The sequence below is a fragment of the Gopherus flavomarginatus genome, chromosome 2 (genome assembly GCF_025201925.1).
Source record: "Gopherus flavomarginatus isolate rGopFla2 chromosome 2, rGopFla2.mat.asm, whole genome shotgun sequence".
Classification (NCBI taxonomy): domain Eukaryota; kingdom Metazoa; phylum Chordata; order Testudines; family Testudinidae; genus Gopherus; species Gopherus flavomarginatus.
In genome coordinates, this window is record NC_066618.1 from 274868314 (window position 1) to 274882467 (window position 14154).

Here is a 14154-nt window from a genome sequence, read left to right on the forward strand (position 1 = left end):
CCAGGAGCACCCCGATAAACTCTATGTGCTGGACCGGGACTAAGGTGGACTTGGTGTTGTTTACCAGTAGGCCCAAAGTGGTGCATGTGGACAGGAGGAGTGCCATGTGATCCTCACCTGCAACCGGGAGGTGCCCTTGACGAGACAATAATCTAGATAGGGAAATATCTGTACTCCCTGCCGTCTGAGGTAGGTCACCACTCCTGACACGCATTTTGTAAACACTCCGGGGGCAGTGGACAGCCCAAATGGGAGGACCATAAATTGGTAATGATTTTGTCCCACCACAAAACAGAGGAAGCGCCTGTGCCCCTCAAATATGTGGATATGGAAGTACGTGTCCCGTAGATCGAGATCAGCATACCAGTCCCTGGAATCCAAGGAGGGGATGGAGGAGGCCAGGGAGACCATGTGGAACTTGAGCTTCACCATGTGCTGGTTCAGACCCTGTAGGTCCAGTAAGGGCCTGAAACCCCCTTTGGCCTTTGGGATAAGGAACTAACAGGAGTAATAGCCATGAACTCCTCGGGCACCACCTCTATCGCTCCTAGTCCAAGGAGCCGCCCCACCTCCAGCTCGAGCAGCGCTCTGTGTGAGGGGTCCCCCAAGAGGGTTGGGCGGGGAGGAGGTACACTGGAGGGTGTAACCCCAGGAGATGGTGTTGAGGACCTATCGGTCCGAAGTGAGCTGAGACCATTCCAGGAGGAAAGCACAAAACCGGTTGGAGAAAGGAAGCTTTATTGGAGTTGGATCCCTGACGAGGACTAGTGGGTTGCCCCCGAGCGTCCTGTCAAAAATCACCTTTTCCCTGCCTGCTTGCCCTTGGAGGATCCAGGCTGGGGGGCAGGACAAGATTGCCTGTGAGGGCGTCTCTTATAGTCCCGTTACTTCCTATGGGTGGCCTCATACTTCGAGAGGGCGGTCGGGATTGTAGTCTGCTGCGGTCTGAACTTAGGTTTTGCCGGAGCCGGACATACGCCTGGTCTACACTATGCGTTTAAACCAATTTTAGCAGCATTAAACCGATTTAACCCTGCACCCATCCACATAACGAGGCCCTTTATAGTGATATAAAGGGCTCTTTAAACCGGTTTCTGTACTCCTCCCCGATGAGAGGAGTAGTGCTGAAATCGGTATTACCATATCGGATAAGGGTTAGTGTGGCCGCAAATCGACGGTACTGGCCTTCCGGTGGTATCCTACAGTGCACCATTGTGACCGCTCTGGACAGCAATCCAAACTCAGATGCACTGGCCAGGTAGACAGGAAAAGCCCCGCGAACTTTTGAATTTCATTTCCTGTTTGCCCAGTGTGGAGCTCTGATCAGCACAGGTGGTGATGCAGTCCCAAATCCAAAAAGAGCTACAGCATGGACCGTACGGGAGATACTGGATCTGATCACTGTATGGGGAGACAAATCTGTTCTATCAGAGCTCCGTTACAGAAGACGAAATGACAAAGCATTTGAAAAAATCTCCAGGCTACGATACAGGGTCCACAGCACAGTGCTGTGTGACAAGCATAACGGAAAGCCAAAGAATCAAATAGACACTCATGGAGGGAGGGAGGGGGTACTGAGGACTCCAGCTATCCCACAGTCCCCGCAGTCTCCGCAAAGCATTTGCATTCTTGGCTGAGCTCCCAATGCCTGTAGGGTCAAACACATTGTCCGGGGTGGTTCAGGGTATATGTCGTCAATTTACCACCCCTTTCCCCCCATGAAAGAAAAGGGAAAAAAATCGTTGCTTGACTTTTTTATATGTCGCCCTATGTCTACTGCATGCTGCTGGTCCTTTGCCTGGACTAACATAGCAGCGGGATGCTCGGCTCCTCTCCCCCCCACCGTTTAATGTCCTGCCTGGACTATCACAGCAGCTGGAGGCTGCCTCCCCCTCATTTTATCTCACTAAAAAGTCAGTGTTTCTTATTCCTGCATTCTTTATTACTTCATCACACAAATGGGGGGACATTGCCACGGTAGCCCAGAAAGCTTGGTGGAGAAGAGAATCAACGGGTGGGGTTGTTGCAGGGGCACCCCCCGTGAATGGCATGCAGCTCATCATTTCTGAGAGATCTGACACAGAGCGGCTGTGTTCTATGATACACTGGTTCTCTAGTACACTTGCACCATATTCTAGGCAAGACTGACTCTATTTTTAGATAAATCATAAAAGAGGGATTGACTTGGGGAGTCATTCCCATTTTTGTCTTTGCGCCCCCGGCCGACCTCAGCGAAGGTCAGCCAGGAGCACCCATGACAGCAGCAGACAGTACAGAACGACTGATAACCGCCATCTCATCACCAATTTACAATAGCACAGCAGACGGTACAGAACAACTGGTACACGTCTCTGCTACCTTGCAATGGCAAATGAATACTGCTGTGTAGCACTGCAGTACCGCCTCTGTCAGCGGCATCCTGTACACATACGGTGACAATGACAAAAGGCAAAACGGGCTCTGTGGTTGCCATTCTAAGGCATCTGCCAGGGCAATCCAGGGAAAAAGGGCGCGAAATGATTGTCTGCCGTTGCTTTCACGGAGGAAGGAATGAGTGATGACATTTACCCAGAATCACCCACGACACTGTTTTTGCACCATCATGCATTGGGATCTCAACCCAGAATTCCAATGGGTGGGGGAGACTGCAGGAACTATGGGATAGCTATCCATAGTGCAACGCTCCAGAAATCGACGCTAGCCTCGGTACATGGACGCACACCGCCGAATTAATGTGATTAGTATGGCCACGTGCACTCGATTTTATACAATCTGTTTTACAAATCTGATTTATGTAAAATCAGAATAATCCCGTAGTGTAGATGTACCCATAGAGACCAAGGGTCTGGAGGGTTGTGCAGGAATCCTTCATGCCATGCAGCTTTGTATTTGTTTCCTCTGTGAACAGAGCTTTCCCATCAAATGGAAGATCCTGCATGGAGGATTGCGCCTCGCTGGAGAGCCCGCAGAACAGGAGTCATGATGCCTGTCTCATGGACACCACGGAGGCCATTGAACGGGCGGTCATGCCCACAGCATCCGAGGCAGCCTGCAGGGAAGCCCAAGCTGCCATTGCCCCTTCCTCCACCAGAGACCTGAACTCCTTCTTATCGTGCTCCTGGAGGGAGACCTCAAATTTAGGCAAAGAGCCCCACAGATTAAATTAGTACCGACCCAAGAGGACCTGATGGTTTGCCACTTGTAACTGGAAGCTCAAAGATGAACACATATTTCTTCCGAAATAATCCAGTTTCTGAGAGAGTCTTCATTCTTTGGGATCAGGGCTGGCTGACCCTGTCGTTCCCTGCGGTTGACTGACTCGACCAACAGGGAGTTGGGCGCCGAGTGGGTATATAGGTACTTATGCTCTTTAGTGGGTACAAAGTGCTTGCATTCTGCCTTTGATATAGGGGCCAACGAGGCCAATGTTTGCCATAGGGCATTTGAAATTTTAGCTACCCCTTCATGGAGCAGCAAGGCCACCCTATCCAGTGCTGATCGGGACAACACGTTGAACAGGAAGTCTCATCTGCCTGGAGGTGGAGGCTTGCTCCCAACCTCTTTAAGAGCTCTTAGTGGACCCTGAAGTCCTCCTGTGGGATTGGAGGGAGGCGGGGCAAAGAGGTTGGTGCAGTGCTTTGGGTGTTGGCTAGCACCGGAGGATCCACCATCTGGTTGGACTCCGGGCGCAGTATCGAGGACGAGCATCCCACCGACTCTTTTGTCGGGGGTCTGGAAAGGGAGGCCAACAGTGCTTCCTAACTCCAGCCACCTAGTGAGCTCCCAGAGACCACGGTGCCCACCACATTCAGTACCACTGCAGCTGCTGTGGGGCCGGCTCCTTGGGTTGACCGGTCTGGCCTGTCGAAGGACGGCTATGAATGGAGACTGGGATGGCGTAGGAGCTGCTGCTGTCTCTTGACTGGGAGAATGGCGGTGCCGGGATCTGCGACAGCCACCAGACTGCGATCTTGATGTGGAGGACCGGTACTGACGGTAACAGCTGCTCCACGAATGGCCTCGACAGGCAGACCTGTGATGGCGAGGTGCTGGCGATTGTCGCCCGGGGCTGCAGTGCCTTGGCAGCAACTTGGAGCAGGAGCCCAAGTGAGAAGGGTGTTGATAACCATGCTGTGACCGACTGCGGTACCCTCTCCAGGACGAGGACTGATGACAGCGTCCGCCGCGGTCCCGTAGATGTCCGCTCTCTGAGGAGGACTGGTGCTGCGAGTCCCAGCCAGATGGATCCCAGCCTGAGAGTCTGGTCAGCATCGAGGGCAATCCACATGGACCCTGCCCTGAGCAGACGCTGGGCGGTGATCGACATCGGGAATGTTCTCTTGATCAAGACCGGTACTGAGCAAGGGGTGACTGTGGAGATCCCAGCAGAGGCTTGCCTCTGGAGCGTGGAGCCGACATCGGCAGCACTCCGGGCACCGGCACGGACAAGACGTCCTGGGCTGCCTAGAGGGCTTCAGACATGGACAGCATCTGGACATCCAGAGAGGCCTGTTCCGAAGAGGCTGGGCTACTGTGCTCTATGTGAGTGGGGAACAAGGACTGCCCGACATGGGCTGAGCCTCTGTTCCAGACTTCCCTCAGTGCCACTGTAAAGAGGGAGTCTTCTTGGATCTCTTGGTGTTCCCCGCGGATAGGGAGCAGTGCTGACTGATCGATAGCACCGGTGGATCACTGCATACCAACACCGCGGTGCCCGGTACGAGCTCAGAGCAGCATGCCGGGGTCAGGGTCAACGCTGACTCCATCAGAATGGGTCAGAGCCTAATGTCCCTTTCTCTTTCGTTCCGAGGCTTAAATAATTTGCAAATCTTGCATCTCTCACTGATATGGGTTTCTCCCAAGCAGTGCAACAGTCTGTGCGCAGGTCACTTCTTGGTGTAGAACGCCGACAAGAACCGCACGACTTAAATCCCAGCGCTCGTTAACTACACTAATTAACTACAGGTACTAAATGAACAGTTCTGGGGACGAGCTACAGCAAAGCTGGAGCAGAGCAGTTCTGATGCACCTTCACTAGCGGCAAGAAGGAACTGAGGGTGGGGGAAGCATGCAGCTCCCCTTATACTGCGCCAGGCATATGCCACTCCCCCCTATGGGTACTGCTAGGGGAAAAACTTCCAGCATCAGTGCACATGGCGAGCACGCACACCTATTGTGGAATACATATAAGTAATCCTTGAAGAAGAATTGCATTGTATGTAGCCAACGAGTAAATTGTTTCCATTAAGTGTCTCATTTAAGCAGACTGCCTTTATGTAATACTATCTTATTAAGCAATGTTTAATGTGGTGCAATCTTTCTAATTACAAAAAAATGTATAATGGATTATCATTTCATCACAATTCAAGCATTTTGAACAGATAACCGATGGCTTGTTTACATTTAAACTGCTACAGCTGCACCACTATAGCCCTTCAGTGTAGACTCTACTCCGTTGACAGAAGGGGTTTCTCCCGTTTGCAGAGATAATCCACCCCTCTACCCCCGGAGAGACGAAAGCATTTTTCTGTCAATCTACCACTGTCTGCACTGGGAGTTAGGTCAGCATACATCTCTGGGGGGGGTGGGGAGGGGATTTTTCACCCCACTGTATGCCAATGTAAGCTTCCAATGCAGGTCAGCTCTGAGGCACAGTAGCAATTTAAAATCAACAGTTTTAGATTTCAGTGAAATAATCAAATGAACGGATACTATTAGTCAATCCATAGGCAAATTCTTTAAAATTATGTTTGCGGGCTGTACAACTTGCAAAATTCAGTTTACTCCTGTTTCATTTCTTTTAAACCAACAAACTCCCGTGTACATGTGGAAATATAACCGCCACAGCATAAGGTGGCTACATAATAAGCAAGAGTAGAGGATCACTTTCGAAATGTACCCCTAAGTCTTCAGACATAAGTTTGTGTCTGAAGGCAGGAAGGGAAATAAACCCATCCACGTTGGCTGAAGATATTAGCGCACATTTCTCAGGAGTGAGCAAATATTCTTCCAACTTGCCAGATAGCACGCAAACTGTAAACGCCAAAGCCTGCTTATAGTTGTCCTGTGGCCAAAAGATCATCTGCCACACCCTCCCACTCTTTGTAATTACCATATATACTTGTTCATGAGCCAAATTTTTTTTTAGTAAAAAAAGGAAGCATCAGAGAAGGGGGTTGGCTTATGAGCAGGTACAGTGAGGGAGAGGTGGGACACAGCCGCGCCCTCCCCACCCCAAACAGAGGTGGCAAGCAGAGGCAGTACAGCAGAGCCAGAAGGGAAGAGGCAGGGCCAGAGTCTCTCCGCTTCTGACCCTTCACAAGCATGAGTAAAGATATCCCATACTCTTCAGTGCAAATCTGGAAGGTAATCGGTGATTCTGTGGAGAGACCAATGCTTCCAAGAGAAGTTCTCAAACTCTGCCTTTTTAGAAACAGAGGGATGTAAATAATGGCTTTTAGCAGACAATAGGTGTGACAGATATGGCAATTTCCGGCAATAAACTTGTGAGACCTTACTGAATGAAGTTTAGGTATCTTTGGGGTCCACTGTACTGAATACAAAGTATGCTAATTATTGTGTGCCGGTATTGTGTGTAACCTCTCTAGGGGAGCAATGTGATGTGAGCTAGGGAGTTCAAAAGACTATAATGAAAATGTGCCAGACAAGAATGGACTTTTGGAACAATAAAAGAGTGTGATGGTTTTCCTGGGGAGTACCTAAGAAGAGATCATGCAAATTCCCCATCGCCCGTTATGCAAAAACCCTTTTTTGAAGCTATGTCCTGAGGAATAGGTCATTGTCTTCTGATTACGTGAGCTCAAAGACTGAAGATCAAACACCTGAGCTATATAAAGAAACAGCTGAACTGCCCAATCAGGGTTCTGGTTCTGAGACAGTTATGACTTTGTAGATACAGGGAAAATCCAGTTCTGGGTTTTGAAAGACTGACACCTACCACAGAACCCAAGTTAGGAGTTGGGGGCTGACCTCATGTAGGCTTTTTAACATGCATGCAGCTTCTTTTATTGTGTTTAATATGTTTTCTCTAACGTTTTCACCATAAGAATAATTGTGCTTTCTCAGAAAGAGTTGTGCGGTAATCTATAACTGCGGGTAATACACTGGTCATAGCCTTGGGTGAGAAAGCAAAGTGCCGATGCTGGCCTTTTAGTCTATCACAAAACAGGCAGCTTCAGAGAACCCCCAATCAGTGAGATGTGAGTCTTCGCCCAAGAGTGGTGACGGCTAGGAGCTGGAAGCCTGTGGTGGGTGCCCTTGGTGGATCAGGGAGGAGGAAAACAGATGCAGTTATCCGAAAACTGTGACAATAGGAAAAGTAAAAGCATCCACGGACAGCTGTCCACATCTGCAAATCACCACTTCCCGATTTCACTATTTTTAGCAGATAAATAATAATGCAGGAAACATGTATGCTGCGTAGAAAAGTCTCAAAGGATCGATAAAGTATCCACAGCTAGCAACTCTGTCTCTGAAAAATAACTACATAAGTAAAAATCAATTACGGGGAAAGGTCCCTATCAGAAAGAAAAAGTAACTTTTTACTAAGCACAGACAAAAGCATGTTTGAACATTTAGCAGCAGCTAGGGTTCCAACAAAAATGTCAGGTTGCATAACTACATAATAAATAGCCCCCAAATTGTCTGCGCTGGTATAATCAGCACTATTTCTTCACATTGTTTCCATCATTCTGTAAAGCATCACTTCCTTAACTGAGTTAACCATGGACCAGCTAGCCCTCAGATCTGTTAAGAATCTGGGCAAGTCACTCAGCTGCACTGGTCAGGTGTTCATACTTTAGAATCAAATTATTTGGGTGTATGGAGTGGGGGGGGGGGGGAGGAGGGTGTTCCACTGCTTCCCAAACCAGACTGCAAATATGCCCTTTATTTATAACCATATTATTAGTTTCAGAGTGAAAAGAGTTATCTGACTACTGAAATATGACTTTTTGGGGTACAGATACAGACAACTGGATTAAGTTACCTGTTTCACTGAAACATAACGTACATATTGTTAAAGAAACTTAAATCAGTTAAGAAGCCTTGTCAACATGAAGTACACAAAAACTGACTGTTCGGCATTATTCTGTTTGTGCTGTACTGAAGTACTATGTGCTGGATTAAGAGTGTATGATCACTGTCTCCTGGGACCCTCACAAAAATGTGTATCTCATGAGGTGCTCTCAGTGAGCGAGATTTCAAACAGAAAGTCTGCTCTTGCTGAGTGATCAGGAACTAAAAACATTTATCTTCTCTCCATCCTTTCACACACTAATCTTTTTCTAAAGTTCGTAAAAAGAAATTTCTTTTAAGGAAGCAAGAAAAGGCAGCTTACGTTGACCTAACTATGTAAGTCTCTACACTAAAATTTCACTCCTGCCCATGTAACTGTCCCGGGAAGTCAACTTAATTCCATCTCCATGAGAGGCAGATTATTAATCCTGATGTAGTTAGGTCAACGCAGTCTCCGTATAGACACTGTATTGCTTACATCGATTGCTACTGGCTTTCAAAAGCAATCCCACAATTCCGCACACTGACAGTACAGTTGATACTACCACCTCTGGTTTGGACGCACATTGCTGACACAAACAGCAAAGTGTGGACATGCAAAAGTGATTTAATTACTCTGGCAGCTGTAAGCGAACATAACTTAGGTCAATAATTTTTTTCTGTACACGTCCTAAATTGCATCATATCCCAATAAATAATTGAGATATGTACTATATCCTTATCTAAATCTGCTTGCCAGTGTTCAGGGTACTCTACCTGATGTGTGGTGTATCAAAGTTTGAGGCAAGACTACTTTATCATGGACTTTTCATTCACTGATAAAGTTCGCTCTGGCAAATGCCCATCCAAAGCCAAATTTATCTAGTAGCATGGAGATGGACTGAAAAGGGAAGTTAGCTACCCTTTGTTCTTCGAGATATGTGATCCCTATCTGTGTTTCATTGTGGATACGCATGGACTCCATGCAACTAAGACCAGAGAATTCTTGCAATTAGTGTCTATGCCTGCACCCTCACTCTCCTTGTACTCCACACAGAGGGGATAAGAGGTGGTTAGAACAACTGCCTCTCCAATTCCTTCTTTTCCTGCGAATCAGAAAGATCCAAAGCACAAGAAAAGAAGGCTGGGTAGTGGAATACAGATAACATATCTCAAAGAACTCCAGTTACAAAGGATAAATAACTTCCCTTTCTTCATCAAGTGCTGGTCTTTATACGTATTCCACTGTCAGTGACAGACAAGCAGTACTCAGAAAGAAGGAAGGTAGGTGTGAGGACAGAAGTGGTATGGCAGCTTGTGGAACTGCTGTCCACAAAGGAGGCATCAATGGAGAAGGCTTGGACAAAGGTGTAATCTCTTGTGAATTGTGTGGATGGAACTCCACATTGCTGCCTTGCAAATATCAAGCAGTGGTACCTGTTGAAATAATACTATTGAAGCTGCTAGCTCTCACATAAGAGTGAACCCTTATCCCTTGTGGGGAAGGAAGGTGTGTCAACTAAAAGCAAGGTACAGAGAGCCACTTACAGAGTCTCTGGGAAGAAACAGTTTGTCCTCTAACTTATTCAGCTATGGCAACAAACAGTCCAGGTGACTTTCTAATCTGTTTTGTTCTCTGCAGTTAAAATACCAATGCTTGATTGAGGGAATAAAGTCTGCTCTCTTTGCTGAAAGCATCATGCCTCAGGAAGAATACAGGTGAAACCTGGTTGATGAAATCTAAGTATACAACTCACAATCAATTTGGAATTTTCACCCTGTTTCTTAACAGTCTGTCCTGAGGTTGGTACTCTCACTCTCGAGCCACTCCAGATAGCATGACACAGCTGATTCCAGTCCTTTGACTGGTGCACTGTCCAAAAATTGGGGAGCTTTGCTCCTATGAGCCTTTTTACCACGAAGCTTAGGACAGTCAAGGTCCTCATAACATGGGCACGAAGTCTCACCCAACTTGGACAGAACTGGGGAGGGATCTGAGCTTGTCAGAGTGGATTTCAAAGGGGTTCTACTCTTGTGCTTATGAGAGTGACCCTTGTTTTCATGGTGGAAACCCAACAAAGAACCCGGAGTTACTGCTTCTGCCTCACACCATATGCTAGAAGATGTGTATGATGGGTTGGGTCACAGAAGCCCCTTTGGGAACTGCCACCTGATGTGCCTAGACTACCTCTGAGCCTGTTTTCCCTGCCAGCTTGGGACTTCAGTACCTTGCCCTGTTTGATCCAGACATGCTTGCTTGCTGGAAACACAGATCCAAGTCTGAACCACGTCCCCCACAAGCTGCAGGCTTACCTGAAAACAGCTTAAGAAGTGCTCCTGTCTCCAGCATTGAGATACCCAGCTCCCAATGGGTCCAAACCCCAAATCCGTTTTACTCTGCATAAAGCTTATACAGGGTAAAATCATAAATTATTGACCTTCTATTAACACTGATAGAGAGATATGCACAGCTGTTTGCTCCCCCTTCCCCAGGTATCAATACATATTTTGGGTTAATTAATAAGTAAAAAGTGATTTTATTAAATATAAAAAGTAGGATTTAAGAGGTTCTAAGTAATAACAGACAGAACAAAGTAAATTACCAAACAAAATTAAACAAAACATGCAATCCAAGCCTAACACAGTAGGAAATAATGCAGGTAAGTCTCACTCTCAGAGGTGTTCCAAGAAGTTTCTTTGACAGACTAGCATCCTTCTAGTCTAGGCCCAATCCTTTCCCCTGGTACAGTCCTTGTTCCGCTCAGGTGGTAGCTAGGGGATTTCTCATGACTGCTGCCCTCTTTGTTCTGTTCCACCCCTTAATATCTCTTTGGCACTAGGCGGGGATCCTTTGCCCCTCTCTGGGTTCCCATCCTTTCTTCTAAATGGAAAAGCACCAGGTTAAACATGGATTCCACTTCAGGTGCCAAGATCACATGTCACTGTAAGACTTCATTACCCACTTGCCAGCACAGACATATACAGGAAGACTTACAAGTAAACAGAGCCATTTACAACCAATTGTCCTGGTTAATGGGAGCCATCAAGATTCCAAACCACCACTAATGGCCCACACTTTGCGTAACTACAATAGGACCTCAGAATTATATTTTATATTCCCAGATTCAGATACAAGAATGATACATTCATACAAATAGGATGAACACAGTCAGTAGATCATAACCTTTGCAAAGATATGTTAACTGGAATGTTTTATGCTAGATGTGCCATGTATATCATATTTACACTCATAAGCATATTTCTATAAAGCATTATGCGGTGCATCGTCACAATGTGCTCTGTTATGACTCTGGTCAATATACAGGTCATGGTGGGGGGTGTCTGTCCAGGCCTGGGTCTGACTGGGGCCTCATTACTTTCTCCATTAGGTACTTCTTAAGCCAGAGTTCTCACACCTGACATATCTAGCTGGGAAAGGAATAACAGATATTACACGCAGCAGACATATGAAATTCTCCAAGGCAGTACAGATAGCACTGGTGGTCATCATTGACTGAGAAGCAGCAGGGACAAGGGACAGTTTTTAAAGCCCCATAAATCTGCATAATCTAAGTCCCGTCCTGGAGACGCTAGGGAGTGTGCCTATTACTAAGTATACTATTAAAATTGCTAACACTGACTACACTGAAGAAAGAATAGCTGTATTAAACTTAGAAATATTTACAGATTTGAAGACAAAGAGGGCAGAAGGAAAGGTTCTGGACACTGGAGATTCCAACTCAGGCCATGCAGAGGTAAGAATGAACTGGAGAGGCAGTACTGGTAGTTCCACACTGCCCCATATACCCTCAGTGAGAACAACGAAGAGGGGTTGGGCACAGCTGCAGGCAAACAGACACTATTTGCAAGAATTCTCCGGTCAGCTGCAAGGAGTGCACGCACCCACAGTGGAGTACATATACAGACCAGCACTCAAAGAACAACTAAAGCTTCATGTTAACAAAAACAACTTGAACTATAGTATTCTTTACAAGAAGGACAGATGTTTATTATATTAGGAGATGCAGGTGATGACAATTTTTGTGATGTCTCACTCATTTTATCAAATTCTCACAACTTGAATAAGTTCTATTTTGGTCATCCTAGTGAAGCTATACAGAAAAATAGCTACAATATTTTATTTCCAACAGCAGTGTGAAAAGGAGTAGTATTTTAAGGTAATAGTTTAACCTCTTTTGAATTACTACCATGTGACAAGTGTATTAAAAAAATGCTATGAACTATAGAGGATTTGCCCCATCATTTCGCAGCACAAAACTCAGGTTTCTCCTATTTATCTATTAAATATTTACCAAACTATATTACATGTTTCAGACAATCTTCACTCAAAATTTAACAGATGCTTGTTCAAGGAAACTTCAAATGCATATGCTAAGAATTAAAAATGGATTTTTATTTAATAATGTGCAGACAATTACAAAGGCTACAGATTACCTGAAAACTGTCCTCCACACATAGTCTCCCATGTACTTAATATAAATCTGGACTACATCAATTCTCTTCTCCTATCTCACCCCACGCAAATTAAGTCTGAAAGAAGCAATCCCCATTATTCCAATACTACTGATAAAAGTTCACCACTTCTCACTGATACCTCCAATACAAGCGTAGAAACTTAGTAACTTGACCATTAGTCCATTCAAAGGACAGTAAATATTGCCCTATTCAACATTATTAACACGCTACTCAGCACTTTCAAAACATGTTTATGAATGGGTACTACATTTTGTCCAAATAGGACTGAATTCTCTTTTGAAGAGTATAAAATTATTATTAACCTTTCATAACTGTTGATCTTTAAAATCTATTGCACATGTCCATTCCACTCTTTGCATGCATTTGCCAGATGCACAGTCGTTGGAAATTTTTCCCTCAGTGGTACCCATCAGAGCCCTCCGTTATCATGCACAACATAAGGGGCCCTCCATCCCATGAAGCTCCTCAGTTCCTTCTTGCAGGACACTCCAATGCAGAGGGACAGGAGAGTGGGCCAAGGAACAGACATGTGCAACACATCTTAAAGAACAACATGGCTACAAAAAGTTAGTTAACCACTTTTTCTTCTTCGAGTGATTGTGTTACCCGGCGTTCTTTCAAACCAAAACTTTTGGTAACTTACTCTATGTGAGGTGGTGTCAGGAAATAAATCAGGGGAGACACGGACGTCTGACTGGCAGATGGCTGGCACAAACGGGACAACACAATAGTGCTTTCACTTAAAGCTAAACTTTACTTAGTCTCAAGCACTTACACACATCCTCAACAGGTTAGTAAAACAACCCCAACCCTCAATAATTACCAAAGCTGAGTGTGGCTCTCAAGTGGCACAGCGGCAGCCCATCTGCTGGTGGGGAACACAAGATGCATCCAGAGGGAGAGTCCAGCCCTGAAGAGTCCCACTACCTCAAACTTTTCCCCCTTATTTATATATCCAATGACAGTTGTACAATACAATACAGGGTATGTCTACAATACGGGATTATTCAGATTTTACATAAACCGGTTTTGTAAAACAGATTGTATGAAGTCAAGTGCACGTGGCCACACTAAGCACATTAATTCAGCGGCGTGCGTCCATGTACCGAGGCTAGTGTCGATTTCCTGAGTGTTGCACAGTGGGTAGCTATCCCATAGTTCCCGCAGTCTCCCCTGCCCCTTGGAATTCTGGGTTGAGATCCCAGTGCCTGATGGAGCAAAAAACATTGTCGTGGGTGGTTCTGGGTACAGCCTCACCCTTCCCTCCGTGAAAGCAGCAGACAACCATTTCGCGCCTTTTTTCCTGGGTGAACTGTGCAAACGCCATAGCACAGCAAGCATGGGCCCTGCTGAGCTCAAGACAGCAATCGTAGATGTTGTAAATACCTCGCGCATTCTCATGTAGTCTATGCTGAACCAGGACCTGCAAAATCAGGAGAGGAGGCGGCGGCTACGGCAGCGCGGCGACAAGAGTGATGAAGACATGGACACAGAATTCTCTCAAACTGCGGGCCCCTGCGCTTTGGAGATCTTGAAGGTAATGGGGCAGGTTCTAGCCATTGAACACCGATTTTGGGCCTGGGAAACAAGCACAGACTGGTGGGACTGCATAGTTTTGCAGGTTGGGGATGATTCCCAGTG

The 14154-nt window shown here is 46.2% G+C and overlaps 1 protein-coding gene across 1 annotated transcript in view; it reads right to left on the bottom strand.

Annotated features, from left to right (window-relative positions):
• The window catches only part of EIF3H (eukaryotic translation initiation factor 3 subunit H), a 127652-nt gene that overhangs the window by 21739 nt on the left and 91759 nt on the right, over positions 1-14154 (bottom strand). The window lies entirely within an intron of this gene.